The sequence below is a fragment of the Arachis stenosperma genome, chromosome 5 (genome assembly GCF_014773155.1).
Source record: "Arachis stenosperma cultivar V10309 chromosome 5, arast.V10309.gnm1.PFL2, whole genome shotgun sequence".
In the NCBI taxonomy this organism is placed as follows: Eukaryota; Viridiplantae; Streptophyta; class Magnoliopsida; order Fabales; family Fabaceae; genus Arachis; species Arachis stenosperma.
The window spans coordinates 37,812,536-37,828,605 of NC_080381.1; the positions used below are offsets into that span (position 1 = coordinate 37,812,536).

General features: G+C 35.6%; 1 pseudogene; it reads right to left on the reverse strand.

Annotated features, from left to right (window-relative positions):
• Window positions 1-8,462: 8,462 nt before the first annotated feature.
• LOC130980712 (zinc finger CCCH domain-containing protein 48-like) lies at window positions 8,463-10,556 on the reverse strand (annotated as a pseudogene).
• Between the last annotated feature and the right edge of the window lie 5,514 nt (window positions 10,557-16,070).

Here is a 16,070-nt window from a genome sequence, read left to right on the forward strand (position 1 = left end):
GTTCTATGATTGAAAACATGTTCTTTGGCTTTTATTTTCTTTTATTTAATCCTCTCTTATTATCATTAGATGCCTTGATATGTGTGTTAAGTGATTTCAGGGATTACAGGGCAAGAATGGCTTAGAGGATGGAAAGGAAGCATGCAAAAGTGGAAGGAATACAAGAAGTTGAAGAAACTGCAAAGCTGTCAGCTTGACCCTCTCGCACTAAAATGACCATAACTTGAGCTACAGAGGTTTAAATGACACGGTTTTACTTGAGTTGGAAAGCTAACGCCCGGGGCTTCGATTTGATATATAATTTGTAATAGTGGCCATACAGATAGGCGACGCGAACGCGTCATTCACGCGGATGCGTCGCATCTGCGAAAATCAGCGTGGCAGATTTCGCAAACAGCGAATCCTGGGCTATTTCCGGCCCAGTTTCAAGCCCAGAAAACACATATTAAAGGCTGCAAAGTGGAGGAATGAAGGGGACTTCAGATCATGCTCTCATAATTCATGATTTTAGGATTAGATGTAGTTTTTAGAGAGAGAGGCTCTCTCCTCTCTCTTAGGATTAGGATTAGGATTAGGATTAGGATTTCAACTTCTTCATCACAGGTTCAATATTCCTTTTACTATTTATTTTCTCTTCTATTTTTGTTTACTCTGAAGCTTTTAATTGTATTTGGTTTATGTTGCCCCAATTGGCTTATGGATATTGTCCGTGTTAGAATTGACATTTTCATTCAATATAATTTGAGGTATTCCAGATATTTATGATTTCAGTTTAGCTTTTTATATTTTTGGCTTTGGTTGATTAATTGGTAACTCTTTAGTTATCAAACTCATTGTTGACTGAAAATTGAAATTCTTCAAGAATTAATTCGAGATCCAATAACTCTAACTTTTTCCAAGGAAAGACTGGGACTTGAGGATTCGAATTAATTCATTTACTTAACTTACCTTCATAGTTAGAGGTTAACAAAGTGGGGAAAAAATCCAATTCTCATCACAATTGATAAGGATAACTAGGATAGGACTTCTAATTTCTCATACCTTGCCAAGAGTTTATTTTACAACTATTATTATTTTATTTTACTTGTCATTCAACTAACTTTTTACCTTAATCCAAAACCCCAAAACACACTTTTTCATAACCAATAATAAGAACATACCTCCCTGCAATTCCTTGAGAAGACGACCCGAGGTTTAAATACTCGGTTATCAATTTTAAAGGGGTTTGTTACTTGTGACAACCAAAACGTTTGCACGAAGTGATTTTTGTTGGTTTAGAAACTATATCTACAACGTGAATTTATAAAATTCTTTACTAGCAAAAATCCCAACGTCAAACGCATTTAGGAGAATGGTTAGGAGGCTTTGTGGTGAGATTAAGGAAGTGCAATAGCATTCAAGCTGAGTATGCAGAGGTCATTCATGGCCTTGACATGGCGTGAAGCCTGGGCATGCAAAGGGTTATTATTGAGATGGATTAAAGTAAGGAATTGAAAGTATAAACAAAAGAATTAAGGATAAATGCTATCATAATCCTCAGTTGCAACAAATTTTCCAAAGGGTTAATAAGTCATGGGAATTAAATTTCCAATATATTTATCGAGAGGCCAATCGAAGCGCAGATTGGATGGTGAAGAAGGGTTGTAGTATGCCCATGGGATTCCATTTTATAGATCAACCACCAGAAGTAATTGTTCCTATACTCAGTGATGATGTAATAGGGGCCAATGTACCCCCACCCAATTAACAGCTCTTAGTCTGTTTCTTTTGGGCTTAAACCCCGCCACTCAGCCAAAAAAATTGGAAAGGGAGGACTCTATCTCCAATGTGGCAGCTCCAACCACTACTCCTTCTTCATCTTTAATAACTACCCCTGCTCCACTCTTTCCTCATTAATAACAGCAGCATAAAAAAGGACGAGCTTTGGCTTCTTGGCGGTGGATTTTGTAGCTGACTCGCTGTTGTTTCTCTCACAACTTTGGTTTCGATAAAAATATGCATCGCCTTCTCCACTATAATTTCAAGTAAATATTCATCTTTATCAAAAATTATTTTGTTTATTTCCACCCAAAAATTGTGCGTGTAGCATAGAAACAACCTTCTTCTTTCTATGTCAATTTGATTCATCATCTGTTCGATCTATTGATGTAAGGACGATGGAGGTGCCGCTTTAGTGCAAAGCGTGAAAGGAAAGATGAACCAAAACTCTCTAGACCACTTGCAATCTTTGAATATGTGTTCTTTTATCTCCTCTCTCTCCCAACACCTAGGACATAGAGAAATGCATCTGACCCCTCTCATCTGTAGATTGATTCTTATGGGTAGGAAGTTATTTCGAAGTCTCCACTCTTCAGATAAAATTCAGCGTTCTCACTAGTATCTTTTGTTTCTAGATTTGATTCCAATTTGGTGTTGCTCCTTGGTTTGGATTGCTGCTCTGGATTTGATTTTGTGCTTGAACTCATATTTAAACTCTTATTTTACTGAGACTCCAATAGTAGTTGTCATCTTGTGTTTGAATATTTGTTGATAGTGTTAGAATTTGTGATGCTTTAAAAGGTAGATTTAACGTCAGGGATATTGTACCTCATAACTATCAGCAGCCAGATTTAACGCCACTTTTTCAAAAGGGTGCTTAAGAAATACCTCTACTTCAATGCTCTCCAATATGAAGTTTGCTAAGGTATCGGCCACTTTCTTGGCATCTCTTATTACATGTATCACCTTCACTCTTCAATTCATTTCTATAATGTTTTGAATTTTAAGAATAGGTCTGTCATCTCTAAATGAGTCTTTGAATGATTTTTTATCAGGTCCACAGCCCCTTTTGAATCCGTCTCCGCTATGTTTTATTTGATTCCTTTTTCCCACGCGATTTTCAGTCCTATTTTAGTAGCATGGATCTTTGTTTCAATGGCTTTCTTTATCCCCAATTTCTTGCAAATTTTCAAACCCATATTCCAACCTCATCCCTTAGCAACCCTTCAAAACATGTCAGGCCTGGTGGTTAGTATTTAATTTTGGTGTCTAAGGAAAAAAAAGAAAAAAAAGAAAAGACAACAACAAAGCTAAGAAACCAAAGCAATAGCCAAATCTTTCTAGATTAGGTGTAAGGTCTCTTTAGGTGGATCAAACCACTCTGAATGAAACATCCCCTCTTCTTGCAACAGTTTTAATAATAATCAGCAACCAAATTTACTGTTCGCAGCAAAGGAGCAACTTTGGCCTTCCACTTTCTTCCCAATAATTCAATAATTTTGCAAATAAAATCCTTATCCCTGGCATGGTCCATAGCATTCAAATTACGAAGGATGAGGATAGCCTCCAAATAGGACTAAATCCCCATTTTGGTCCTTGAGATTCACGCGATTACTCATTTTGGTCCCCGAAATTCAAAATTACCTATACTGGTCCTCCAGTTTCAAGTTTTGGCACCAATATGGTCCCTCAACTCTTTCCGGTGATGATTAGGCAAATGGAGTGCTGAGATGACACCTTTCCTGTCACGTTGGACGCTGTAACGGCTAGTTAATGTGGCGAGGGTTGTATTTGTATCCAATTTAGTCCCCCTTATTAAAACTTTGTCATTATAACTCAGATAAATAATAAGATAATTAGAGTTTCATGGACTAAATTGGATACAAATACAACCCTCGCCACATTAACTAGCCGTTACAGCGTCCAACGTGACAGGAAGGGTGTCATCTCAGCACTCCATTTGCCTAATCATCACCGGAAAGAGTCGAGGGACCATATTGGTGCCAAAACTTGAATCTGGAGGACGAGTATAGGTAATTTTGAATTTCGGGGACCAAAATGAATAATCGCGTGAATCTCAGGGACCAAAATTGGATTTAGTCCTCCAAATAGTCCGTCTTACAGATAATGTCTCAAAATCCCGCATTCTAGACCAAGATCAAACCACTAAAAATAACAAAAAATTCACCGCTAAGAGCATAATCCATCAACGATGCTCCAGAGCATCTTTTTGGTGGTTAGTATTTATTATAAGGTTTAATTACTTTATTAGTCCCTATAGTTTCGCGAAATTTTTAATTAGGTCCTTATACTTTTTTCTTTTAATTGAGTCATTGCACCAATTTTTTTTAATTGAGTTCCTACACTTTTTTTCTCCTTTTATTTGAGTCCCTGCGCTAATTTTTTTTAGTTGGGTCCCTATACAATTAAGCCAATTACTACCAAGAAGAACTTAATTGAAAAAAAATTGGTGCAGAGACCCAATTAAAAGGAAAAAAAGTATAGGGACCTAATTGAACATTTCGCAAAATTATAGGACCAATAGAGTAATTAAACCTTATTATAATAGTTGATGAGTGTTTTAATTTTATAAATACTTTGTTTGTTTTATGGTTTCACACAACAATTCAATATACATATTTGTATTTCTTTAACCTTTTGTCTTGAATTAAAATAAAAATTAATAATAAAAGGTATATTTATTATTCAGGGTTAATAGTCAAATTTATTCTTAAAATATCACTTATTTTTTAAATTATTCCTCAAATAATTTCTTTTAATCATATGAGTCCTTCAAAGATAAAACGTAAGTTAAATTGATCCTTTCGTTAGTTTTGATGATGACGTATCACGTTAAGTGTCACGTGACATGATGATATGGTAGGTAATGTCACGTGTCACAATATGATTGGTTAACGTGTTATGTCAGTGACACTTGTCATGCCACATGTCACTTAACATACAAAAAAAGTATTTATAATCAAAATAGTCCCTGAAAGTTCAGACATAAGTCATTTTTATCCCTAAAATTTTAAAAATTAATCAAATTAATTTTTATATAATTTTTTTTATTTTTTTCTATATAATATTAAATTTAAAATATTTTTTATAGTACTAATTTTAATATTATTTTTTATAGCTTAATAAACAAAATTCTCTTTACATAAAATAATAAAAGTAATTATATTATAAAATTATTTTGCCATTTGTATTTTAAAATTATACATTTTAAAATTATAGGTTGTGTAGTTAGTTTTGTAGCATTTTAAAATAACTACTATATTTATTTAGTGAGATCTAAAATATTAAAATATTTAAAATAACTACTATAATTAATCTTTTAGATCTCACTAAATAAATATAATAGTTATTTTAAACAAACTATATTAAAATATTAAAATTCAGCAAGTGATATCAAATATTGAGTTCTATTATATAAATTAAACAATAATAACAATGATAATTTAAAAAAAAAAAGCAAAAGATTTAAATTTTAAAATAACTACTATATTATTTAGTGAAATTTAAAATATTAAATTGTTAAATATATAATCAACAATAATTTGATAAACTCATTTAAATAAGAAAATTTCACTATAAAAAAAATTATAATTTAAAAATATAAAAATATAAAATTTTAAAATACAAATGACAAAAATACAAATGACAGAATAACTTTATAATAATATAATTACTTTTATTATTTTATGTAAATAAAATTTTATTTATTAAGGTCTAAAAAATAATATTAAAATTAGTACTATAAAAATATTATAAATTTAATATTATGAACAAAAAATTAAAATATATATATATATAAATAAGGAATAAGTTGATTAATTTTTAACATTTTATGGATGAAAATGATTTATGTCTGAACTTTCAGAGACTATTTTGATTATAAATATTTTTTTTTACATGTCAAGTAACACGTAGCTTACCAGGGATCACTGACCTGACACATCAACCAATTATCTTGTGACACATAGCATTAATCTACTATGTCATCGTGCCACGTGACACTTAACGTGACGCGTCATCATCTAACTAATAGAAGGACCAATTTGACTTACATTTTATTTTTCAATGACTAATATGACTAAAAAAATTATTTGATGGCTAATTTAAAAATGAGTGATTTTTTATGGACAAATTTGACTAATAATCTTTATTATTCAATAAACATTTTAAAAAAAATCATTTTCAAAAATTCATTAAACATTATTTTTGTTGGGAGTTATTTTAATATAATAATATTTTAACTAAAAGTAAATATGAGATTACATACGAATAGTCTGTAAACTTTTTTTTTTAATTAGAAGTAAAACTTAAATTTGCGATCTTTAAGTGATAAAAAAATTATGTCATATAAACATCCACAAACTCTTATTAATAAATCATATAAAACTAGTATACACGAGAATATATTATACTTATCATCATCATAATATTTGTTTTTTAATAAAGAATGTCACCAATATATATACCAAAAGAAAGTTCGTACAGCACATGAGCTGAAATAGTGTGTATTGGATTTCAGTTTGTAAACGGGAGTTTGCATAAAATTGATTTTGCAAACTTGATTTTGATGAAAAGTGAGTTTGTGTTAAAGTGATTTATGTTTGGTAATCTTTTATCAAAATGGATTATAATAAAGTAAATATTGTTTGGATTACACTACTTAAAATTACTTTTAGATAAAAAATTACTAAAATAGACATCAAATTAAATAAATTTTTTATATTATTCTATCATTTTAATTTATTTATTTAAATAAATATTATTAATTAATTTTATAATAAAATTAATATTTACTTACTAAAATAAAAATAATATATAAAAATTGACAAAATATATTTTTATATCAAAAGCAAAAATAATATATGAAAAATATATATCAAAATATACTTTATTAAATTATATTACTTATAATTTTTTTAATACTCTCAGTACTCTTTTATTTAATACTATTTTAAACTATAAATTTTAATTATTCATGACTTGATTCTTAGTTATAATTAATTTTTTATTTATTTTGTTCTTTTTAATGGGATCAATAATTTATATTATAATAAAATTATAATAATAAATTAATATACAAGAATTACACTTACAAATTTTAACAAAGCCAAACAAAAATATTTTTTTATACAAAATCAAAAGTAAAAATTTAATAAAAAAATATAATTATATATTTAAAATATTTAAATACTAAAAGGACTACAAGCAAAGAAGTAAAGGGTAGAATTGATAAAACAAAATAAATCCAATCCTAACGTGATTATTTAAACGCAGAAGCTACAATTTCTAGCTTCTTATAAACGCACGTTAAGAACCTAAAATCACGTTGGCGTTTAAAGAAAAAAAAGCATCCAAACAAAAAGAGGAAGCGTTCAATACACTCAAACGTGCTTCTCTTCCTTCTAACGCAAAACCAAACACACATAATCTCTGTCATTTGCCATTTTTTACACTATTGAAATAACTAATAGAGAAAAATGTTAGTTAAACAAGCTAAGTTATTTTTGTGTAATTAAGTCTAATTAAACTTTTTTTCTTTTTTTTTTTTACGTATCTCCTTTTTTTTAACTAAGATTTTTAGTTATCAATCCCTAACTCATTAAACTTACTTGAATTTTCGTTATCAAAATGACTTAATCATCTGACATTACTAATTGGTAAATTATATGCTTATAAGTTCTAACAAATTCAATTAAATTTATTTTTTTTCCATAATGTTGATAAAGAACCATATAGAATAACATAGAGACAAGACTAAAAAATTGAAAGATTTAACAACCTATCATGAGTCTAATGGGATTAATATCTAAAAAGAAAATAAAAAAAAAAAATCTGAAGCCAACATTTTAAAAATAACCTTATGAGATTTTGCGCTCTCTCACTATATGAGTTAGTTCGTTGGGAGTTGACTTGGAAAAACCATCATCACAAAAGCGAGTTCATATGGTGGAAAAGTCCAAGACTTCAAAGCTTTTTTGTTGACCCACCGATGTCGGGCTCTTTTTCAGGTATTAGTCCCACTAAACTCATAACTCAATCATAAATATGATATTTATTCTAACAAAATCTCGATTCCAAAACAGTTGATATGGAAACCATGTTTTCTTTAATAGAAAATCCCATACTAGAGCAATAAAAACCTTTTTTTAACAGAAAAAGCTTGAAGCTAAATTTATTTGATCCATGATAGTGTACTTAAACATTTAATTATATACCACATAAATTAAACTACCTTATTTAAGGCTTCAAGCATTCACCATATAATCTTCTCATAATACTTTGCGTTAGAAATTTTGTTTTTCTGTGACATTTTAAACCCATAAAATTAGTTCATATTGAAAAAATATTTAAAATCTAAACTAACTAAATATATATATCTTGTCTATAATCAAAATCGACAATAGTTAACTATCTGTAGTCAACCAAAGAAGCTAGTTACGATCTAATATTATAATAATTAAATAACTTAAATATTGTATAATACAAAGACCGTTACATTATAGATACAAAGATGTTTTTAGATTGTTCATTACAATCACAACTCAAGAAAGAGGAAAACAAAGCAACATAGCCTCGTTACAACTTATTCAACACAAAAAAAAAAAAAAATACACAACATAGAAAATTGAAACACATCACTATTTTCTCACACATCATAGGTATTAGATACAAAGTTCCCCAAGTTTTTCTTTAGCTCGGCCTACGCAGGTTATGCCTCGTAAAACCGGAAATGGTAAAAACCTATTATCACAGACAGAAAATTTTCTACATGATGCAATTCCAATGATCTTGTAGACTCTCCTCCTCCAAAGACCTTTTGTTGTTGTAGCTCAGGAGGTTGGCACTTTGGGTTCTTCCAACCATTTCCCCACATTCAGCAAACCAGTCCCATCTCATTGACGAAGAGTCCTCCAAGTCTAGGGCCTATCTCGCAGGATCGAACTTCTTGTCTTGTAAATAGTCGCCCTCTCTCTAAAAACCTATCGAAAGCACATTGCAGCAAGAGTAGCAAGACAACAGGATGAAAGCTTGATAGTCAATCACGTAGGCAAATCATAATACGAACTGAATTGTCTTTACACGAGCAAAACCATATTGGCTTCGCGTCTGCTTCAGTCATCCCATACAGTCTAAGAACAACCTATAATAAAAAAATAAAAATAAAAATATGAATTAGACAAACAATTCACCTCCTTCATAAATAAAAATAAAATATCAGCTTAAACATATTTGAGCACAAATGTCAGTGGTTAAACAACTTACATTTCCCTCAATGCGAGTGTATGCCACTTCCAGAGTTTCCTCCTTAGTGCACACCCAGACATTGACTGGTGCGATGTGCAATCAGATGAAGTCGATAACAAATAATCCTCCCAGCAAATAAGTGATGTCATTTCGTCAGTATGCCCATTAAGTGTCATCGTGCACTGTAATGTATCAAGGTCTCAAACCTCCAGATAGCAGGACAACAAACATTTCAGACCCACTATTGGTTTAGCAAAGAAGAATGAAACAAGCTTGCATAGCTAAGAGGAGAATATTGTGTAAACCACCAAGACTAATCATGACCAAATTATGAATGAAATTATTTACGAAAAACAAAATATTTGCGAGGATAGTGTAAAAGCTCCACATGAAGTATATCTCACATTGAAATAAATAAACAAACAAACACAGAAAACACTACCTTAATGCTATGGTCCATGGACCCAGAATAAAGCATCTTGTAGCATCCAATGGCAATAAACCACCGGTTTAGTATGGCCACTTAGTGCTGCAACCGGTTTGAAAGGAGATTCAGCTTTGGGATCACAGTTGCATCTCAAAGAATAAATAACACCATCCTGCAATTTAAATAAACAGATTATTGAAAAACTAATAGACAACAGAAACTAGCCGAAATATGACAGTTTTAATCAAACAACAAAAGTAGCACATGGCTATCTATAAACAAAGGTTGAATTACAACAACCATAAATCACTACAAGGTAATTTACCTCTGCTCCAGCAAGGAGGATATCATTGCCAACATTCACGGAAAGGACTTGTCCTTTAGGTCCATCAAAAGTAACATGTGCACCGGTCTGAATATTCCATGCCTTAACGACAACCACAACCAAATTATCAGCATACAGTTAAGACTCCTATCATTGTCACAATAAAACAAATGAGTGAAGTATGTTTTTACCTTCACAGCATGCTTTACAACAGCAAAAATCCATTGCCCTTCAGATATTAGAGAGTAACATCAGAATCAACATTTATGGTATTAACACAATGGCCAGTTGCAATCCCACACCCGAACTGTGCCATCAGTGCTACTAGAATAGAGTTTGTCTGAACCAGACGGCAGTGCGATTCCAGTGACAACCTGTCAACAAAAATTTGATACTTAACTATTCTACCAATATTGGCACAGTAGGATCTAATTCAATGGCTAAGTAATTTAATCAGAGTAAACATTTCAGAAAATAATTTTATTCACCTAAATTTATTTCCCTACGAAATTAATGTACCATCCAAATTCATAAACCAAGGCAATTCACTAAAGAATTAACTCAGTAAAAACACTAAACAAAATATACTTTCAGGTGTTAATACCATATAATAAAGGTGAAATGAGACATGTATACCGTCTTGTGTTCATGAAGCTTTGCAAGTGTAGTAAACTCATCACCATAAAACCATGAATGCAAATTCTGACACAGGTAACCATGCACACTGTTGTCAGTCATCCAATATTTACAGATACTGCGTGATTCCTCCACGGGAGCCATAGCAACAGGGGCCACATCTTTAGTCTTTTCAATCAATACTACCGTTTGTTCACACTTGGGTGGCTTCTCAATAGACAAACAGCTTTAATTGCACAATTTGCCGGCTTCTTGACAGTCTTTGCTTCACAATTTGTTGGCTTCTTATTCTTAATACAGGAACTGCTCATCTTCTCAACAGAAGAATGTGGCTTCTTTGAATGCTTATATGTCGTATTGTAATTATAGTATACATTGGATGCAATGTTGGTAAGCTATGCGAAAATCTACAAGGATTTCTGTTGCATCTCCCAGTTAGCCAGTACATACATGTTGGTAATGTTGTACGATCAAAACGTTCAGTCCTCCTTGCTGTTGCTATAACAACCATAATACTACTAAACAAAAACAAATTCCAGATAACATTAGGCACACGGTATTCCCATCAATAAGACCTTCATTGCTCATTGATCTCTTTCAAAACCCAATCACAAAACTGCAGAATGCATTCCCTCAATTTTGTTACCCCGCCCCAAAAAATCTCCATCAATCCAAGGCAACTCTAAGAGAAGAAAGAAATTTCATAATGACAATAATTATATTGTTTGATGAGAAATTAAACAAAACACCCCTCAACTAATTTAACCTTACTCTCCAATCCATCAAACTATAGTATCACAGACGATAATGAAATTAAATGGAACCTGTTACGATGGGTAACCGGAGATTAGTCCAATGGATGGCGTTCGGCGGCCCAAGTGTATGATGGAGGAGGACTCCGTGTGGGTCCGCAACTCGGGAGGCTCCGTCCGACTTGTGCTCGCGTGTGAATGGGGGGTGGTACCTGCAAAGACACTCCGATGCCTAAGTTAGCAAGGGTGTGAGCAGGTCTTAGAGAGTATTGGACTTAGGAATACCTGAGGTGTGTCAGTGTACTTATAGTGGTGAGCCAATAACCACCGTTGGAGTAGTGCCGTATCTTTAGGATAATAACCGTCCCATTATCTTAGGGAGGTTAAGATATGGCTTTATGAAGTGGTTGGAGAGATTTCAGGGGCGGTTACTCATTTGAATGAGTATTTATCTGCCAGCTAATCTCGCAACCGACTTCTTCATACCAAGTCGGGGTTAACACCGACCTCTTGGATGGAGGTGGGTGCTTCGATAGGCTTAACCTAGTGGATCAGGCCTTTCGATTGGTCCTGGGCCCTTAACATTGGGCCAGGGTATGAACAGTACCCCTACTTGAGCCCAAATCTTTTAAAGTTTGGGTTCAAGTATTTAACTCGGGTTCGTAGTCGACTTGTTCGAAAGAACACGGATCTTGGAAACCGACGTGATTTTCGCAACTTTTGGTTTCTGACAGTTACGTCAATTCAAGCGTCGTGTCCGTTGAGGGATTATTTGGGGATTTGAGGGCTTTGGTAACGGTGCAGTCTCATTAATGACTGCCTCGTTTTTACCATTATGCCCCTTAGCCTTTTTTATAAATACTTTCCCTCTCTTTCCATTTTCCGTTTCTGCAATCTTTCAAACTTTCTCCTTATCCTGTTTGTGTTGCATTCTTGTGTTTGAAGACTTCAGTTTTCCCCAACCTTCATTTTCGGCTAAAGGTTAGTTCTGTTTTTCCCATGTCATTTTTGTTTGCATGTTTTGTTTGGCGAGTAGATAGGTTGACCCGTAGATTCTAGTTTCGAATCTTTCTTCTTTAGTGGCCTTGTTTTTTGATTTTCTTTTTTCCTTTTTCCCTTTTGTAGGTTTTCTGCCACTTTTCTTTACATAAAAAATGGCTTCTGTAGACATTCTTTCTCAGTGGGTTGACGATACGGTCCTTGGGGAGGAACCGTTGGTCGACGCTGAGTTCGTCACCCACCTTCGTACTCACCATAGGCTCTGTACTTCGGACGAGGACGAGCCCAAATATGAATTGATAATCCCGGGTCCTGAAGACCGGGTCTGCTTTGGGAGAGTTGATGGGGCGACCCCTCACTTTTTCTTTATGTATGAATGCATGATCACCCGTTTGGGTGTTTTTCTTCCTTTCTCGGATTTTGAGATATCCGTTCTGCACCACTGTAAGGTTGCCCCTACTCAACTCCACCCCAATTCCTGGGGTTTTTTGAAGATTTATCAGTTTATAAGCCACGCTCTGGACTTCCCGACTTCCTTGAGAATCTTCTTTTATCTTTTCCATATGACTAAGCCCTTTAGTGGGCTAAACAATAAACAACAATGGGTATCCTTCCGAGCCATTCAAGGTCGGAGGATTTTCACCCTTTTTGACGAATCTTTCCACGACTTCAAAAATTTCTTCTTCAAGGTTCAAGCCGTAGAGGGTCACCACCCCTTTTTTCTGGATGAGCATTCCTCCCCTCGCTTTCCCCTTTACTGGCTGCCAGCCACCCCTTGCGAAAAGATTGGTCTAGATGACCTAGACGAGGTGGAGGCGGCCATTGTAGGGTTTTTCCGAGAAGCGTGGGGGAAGTCCCCATACTTGGATACCAGGAAAATTCTCCAGGGTACACCGACCTTCGTTCAATCTCAAATAGGTAGTGCATGCATTCTTTATTTCCGAGTTGTTTCCGCCGACTTACATTTTGCCGACGAGTTGTTGACTTACATTTTACCGACTTGTAACTCGGTTGTTATTTGTTTTCTTTTGTAGATATGGCAAAAAAGAATGCTCAGGAGGCCTACCAAAGGGTCCGGGAGGCTAAGGCGAAGTCCCGGGCTAGGTCCGGGGTAGTCATCTCTCCTCCCCCTCCACCTCCTCCTCCTAAGAACACTGGCACTCCTACTCAACCTATTGTTCTCTCTTCCTCGAGCTTGCCCCGACCACCCCCCTCTGCCCAAATTCTCTCCGAACCCGAGAAGAAGAAGCGCAAGACTTCAGAGTCTGGCTCTTCTTCCTTCGATGGTGGGGTTAAGGCGGATGCTATGGCATTCGTCCGAAAGAACATCTATCCTTTTATACATATGGATGATGTTTCTGTTCGGAACCACCTCACCACCATGGCCGAGGAGAGTTTTAGGACGGCGGGTGTTTGTGGCAAGCTTTTGGACATTTTTGAGAAAGCTCCCCTTAACTCCTTGGGTGCAACCTCGAGGGTTGAGGAGTTGGAGGGGAGACTTCGTATTTTTGAAAAACATGAAAAGGAGCTGAAAGAGGAGAGAGATAGGTTGAGGAAGGAGAGGGATCACCTGAAGGAGGAGGAGGGTAAGCTACGGGCCCAATGTACCTTGGAGGCTAATCTGAGGAAGACGGCGCAAGACAGCTACCACAGCTTATTTCAAGATATTGTGGCCGTGAGGAAGGACTTGTTGAATTCTCGGAACGCATATGCCGAGTTGGAGGACTCTATCGCCGATGGTGCCGAGGAGTCTTGGAGGATTTTCTTGGAACAAGTCAGAGTTATCGCTCCCGACTTGGACCTTTCTCCGCTCCATCCCGACAAGGTGGTTATTGACGGCGCCATCGTTGATCCTCCCGTCCCCGAGGTCATTTCCGAATCAGACCTGAAGACTCGGGGACAGAGGATTATTGAGTCTCCTCCTCGTCCCCAAGATGCTCCGAGTTCTTCAATCCTCACTCCGACTTCCTCTTTAGCTCCTCCTCCCGGTCCTGGTGGTGTTCTTCCTGGTGATTCCTCTACTCCGTCCAAGAAATAACTTTTTTATTTTTGTGGCTATATGGGGGCCCGGCCTGTGGGTCCCCCCTTTTTTAAACTTCTATTTATTTGCTGGTGGTTGTGAACAATTTGCTTCTGGCCTTTCAAGGCCGTAAACAAAATATTCTGTTTGTTGCCCTTTTTTTGGATAAGGGTTTTAAACAAAATAAATGCCTTTTTTGGATAAGGGTTTTTTAATCGAAGTAGGTGCCCTTTTTTGGATAAGGGTTTAAGTTACTTTGCGCGTGCACATGCTTTTCTTTTGAAATATGTTTGATCTTTTTCGAAAAACCTTCTGCTAGCCTGCATTATTTTCTCGAGCCTTTTTCGTGGAAAGGCTTGTATGCAAGCTTTAAACTTTTCAGGCTGTCATATCTCTTTTGTTATCCTTTATACTCGACTTTGCTTTAGTGAGTTTTTATGACTTAGGTTATTTTTGCGATGCGTTTTTCTTCTACTCGGTGTTATACTCCGATCTGTGGATCAAAGTTTTCCAAGTTTTCCTACTCGGGATCTCTTTCCGACTTATGAGTCGGGTTGGTTCCCGAGTTTTTACGACCGACTTGTATAACCTCTTTACGCCGACTTGTACCTCGTCGTTTTATCCTGACGACCATCTAGGTCGGTTCATGGGATTTTCACGCTTTGTCGAGCTTAAGTCGGCGCATTTCGTAGAAAGACTTAGAAAAATAAAGGAGGATATTGAGAGATATTATGAATGAAAAAAGATCTTTATTAATCGTGAAGGTACCTTTTTGATACTAAGGGTCTTGACAATATATTTTCCCTTAGCCTCTACTATGATGCCTCGTTAAAAACCCATCTCCAGAAAAAACCCTTTTTTTTGGGAAAAAATCATGAAGCTGGGAAAAGAGTACATCAGGGAGTAGAGTTCGCTTCTAGCTGTAGTACCTTTTCATATTACAAGCATGCCACGACCTTGGTAACTCAGTGCCATCCAGGTCGGTTATTTTATAATAACCTTTCCCTAACACTTCTTTGATTTTGTATGGCCCTTTCCAATTGGCGGCGAGCTTTCCTTCCCCCGACTTGTTGACTCCAATGTCGTTTCTGATTAGGACCAAGTCGTCTACAGCAAATGTTCTTCGAATGACTTTTTTGTTGTATCTGGTAGCCATTCTTTGCTTTAATGCTGCTTCTCTTATCTGGGCGTTCTCTCGGACTTCGGGGAGCAAGTCGAGCTCCTCTTTGTGCCCCTGTACATTTCCGACCTCATCATGGAGAATTACCCTTGGGCTTTGCTCACTGATTTCTATAGGAATCATGGCTTCTACCCCATAGACTAGTCGGAAGGGTGTTTCTCCTGTGGCGGATTGGGGGGTCGTCCTATAAGCCCACAATACTTGAGGGAGCTCTTCAGCCCAAGCCCCCTTCGCTTCCTGTAGTCTCTTCTTCAAGCCTGCCAGTATGACTTTGTTAGCTGCCTCGGCTTGCCCATTGGCTTGTGGGTGTTCTACCGAGGTGAATTGGTGTTTGATTTTCATACTGGCTACCAAACTTCTGAAGGAGGCGTCGGTGAACTGAGTCCCATTATCTGTGGTTATGGAATAAGGTATTCCATACCTTGTGATAATGTTTTTGTAGAGGAACCTGCGACTTCTTTGAGCGGTGATAGTAGCTAGTGGTTCTGCTTCTATCCACTTTGTGAAGTAATCTATTCCCACGATCAGGTATTTGACTTGCCCTGGTGCTTGGGGAAAAGGACCTAACAGATCCATTCCCCATTTTGCAAAAGGCCAGGGGGAAGTTATACTGATGAGCTCTTCTGGTGGAGCCACGTGGAAATTTGCATGCATCTGACATGGCTGGCATTTTTTCACAAAGTCTGTTGCATCTTTCTGCAAGGTCG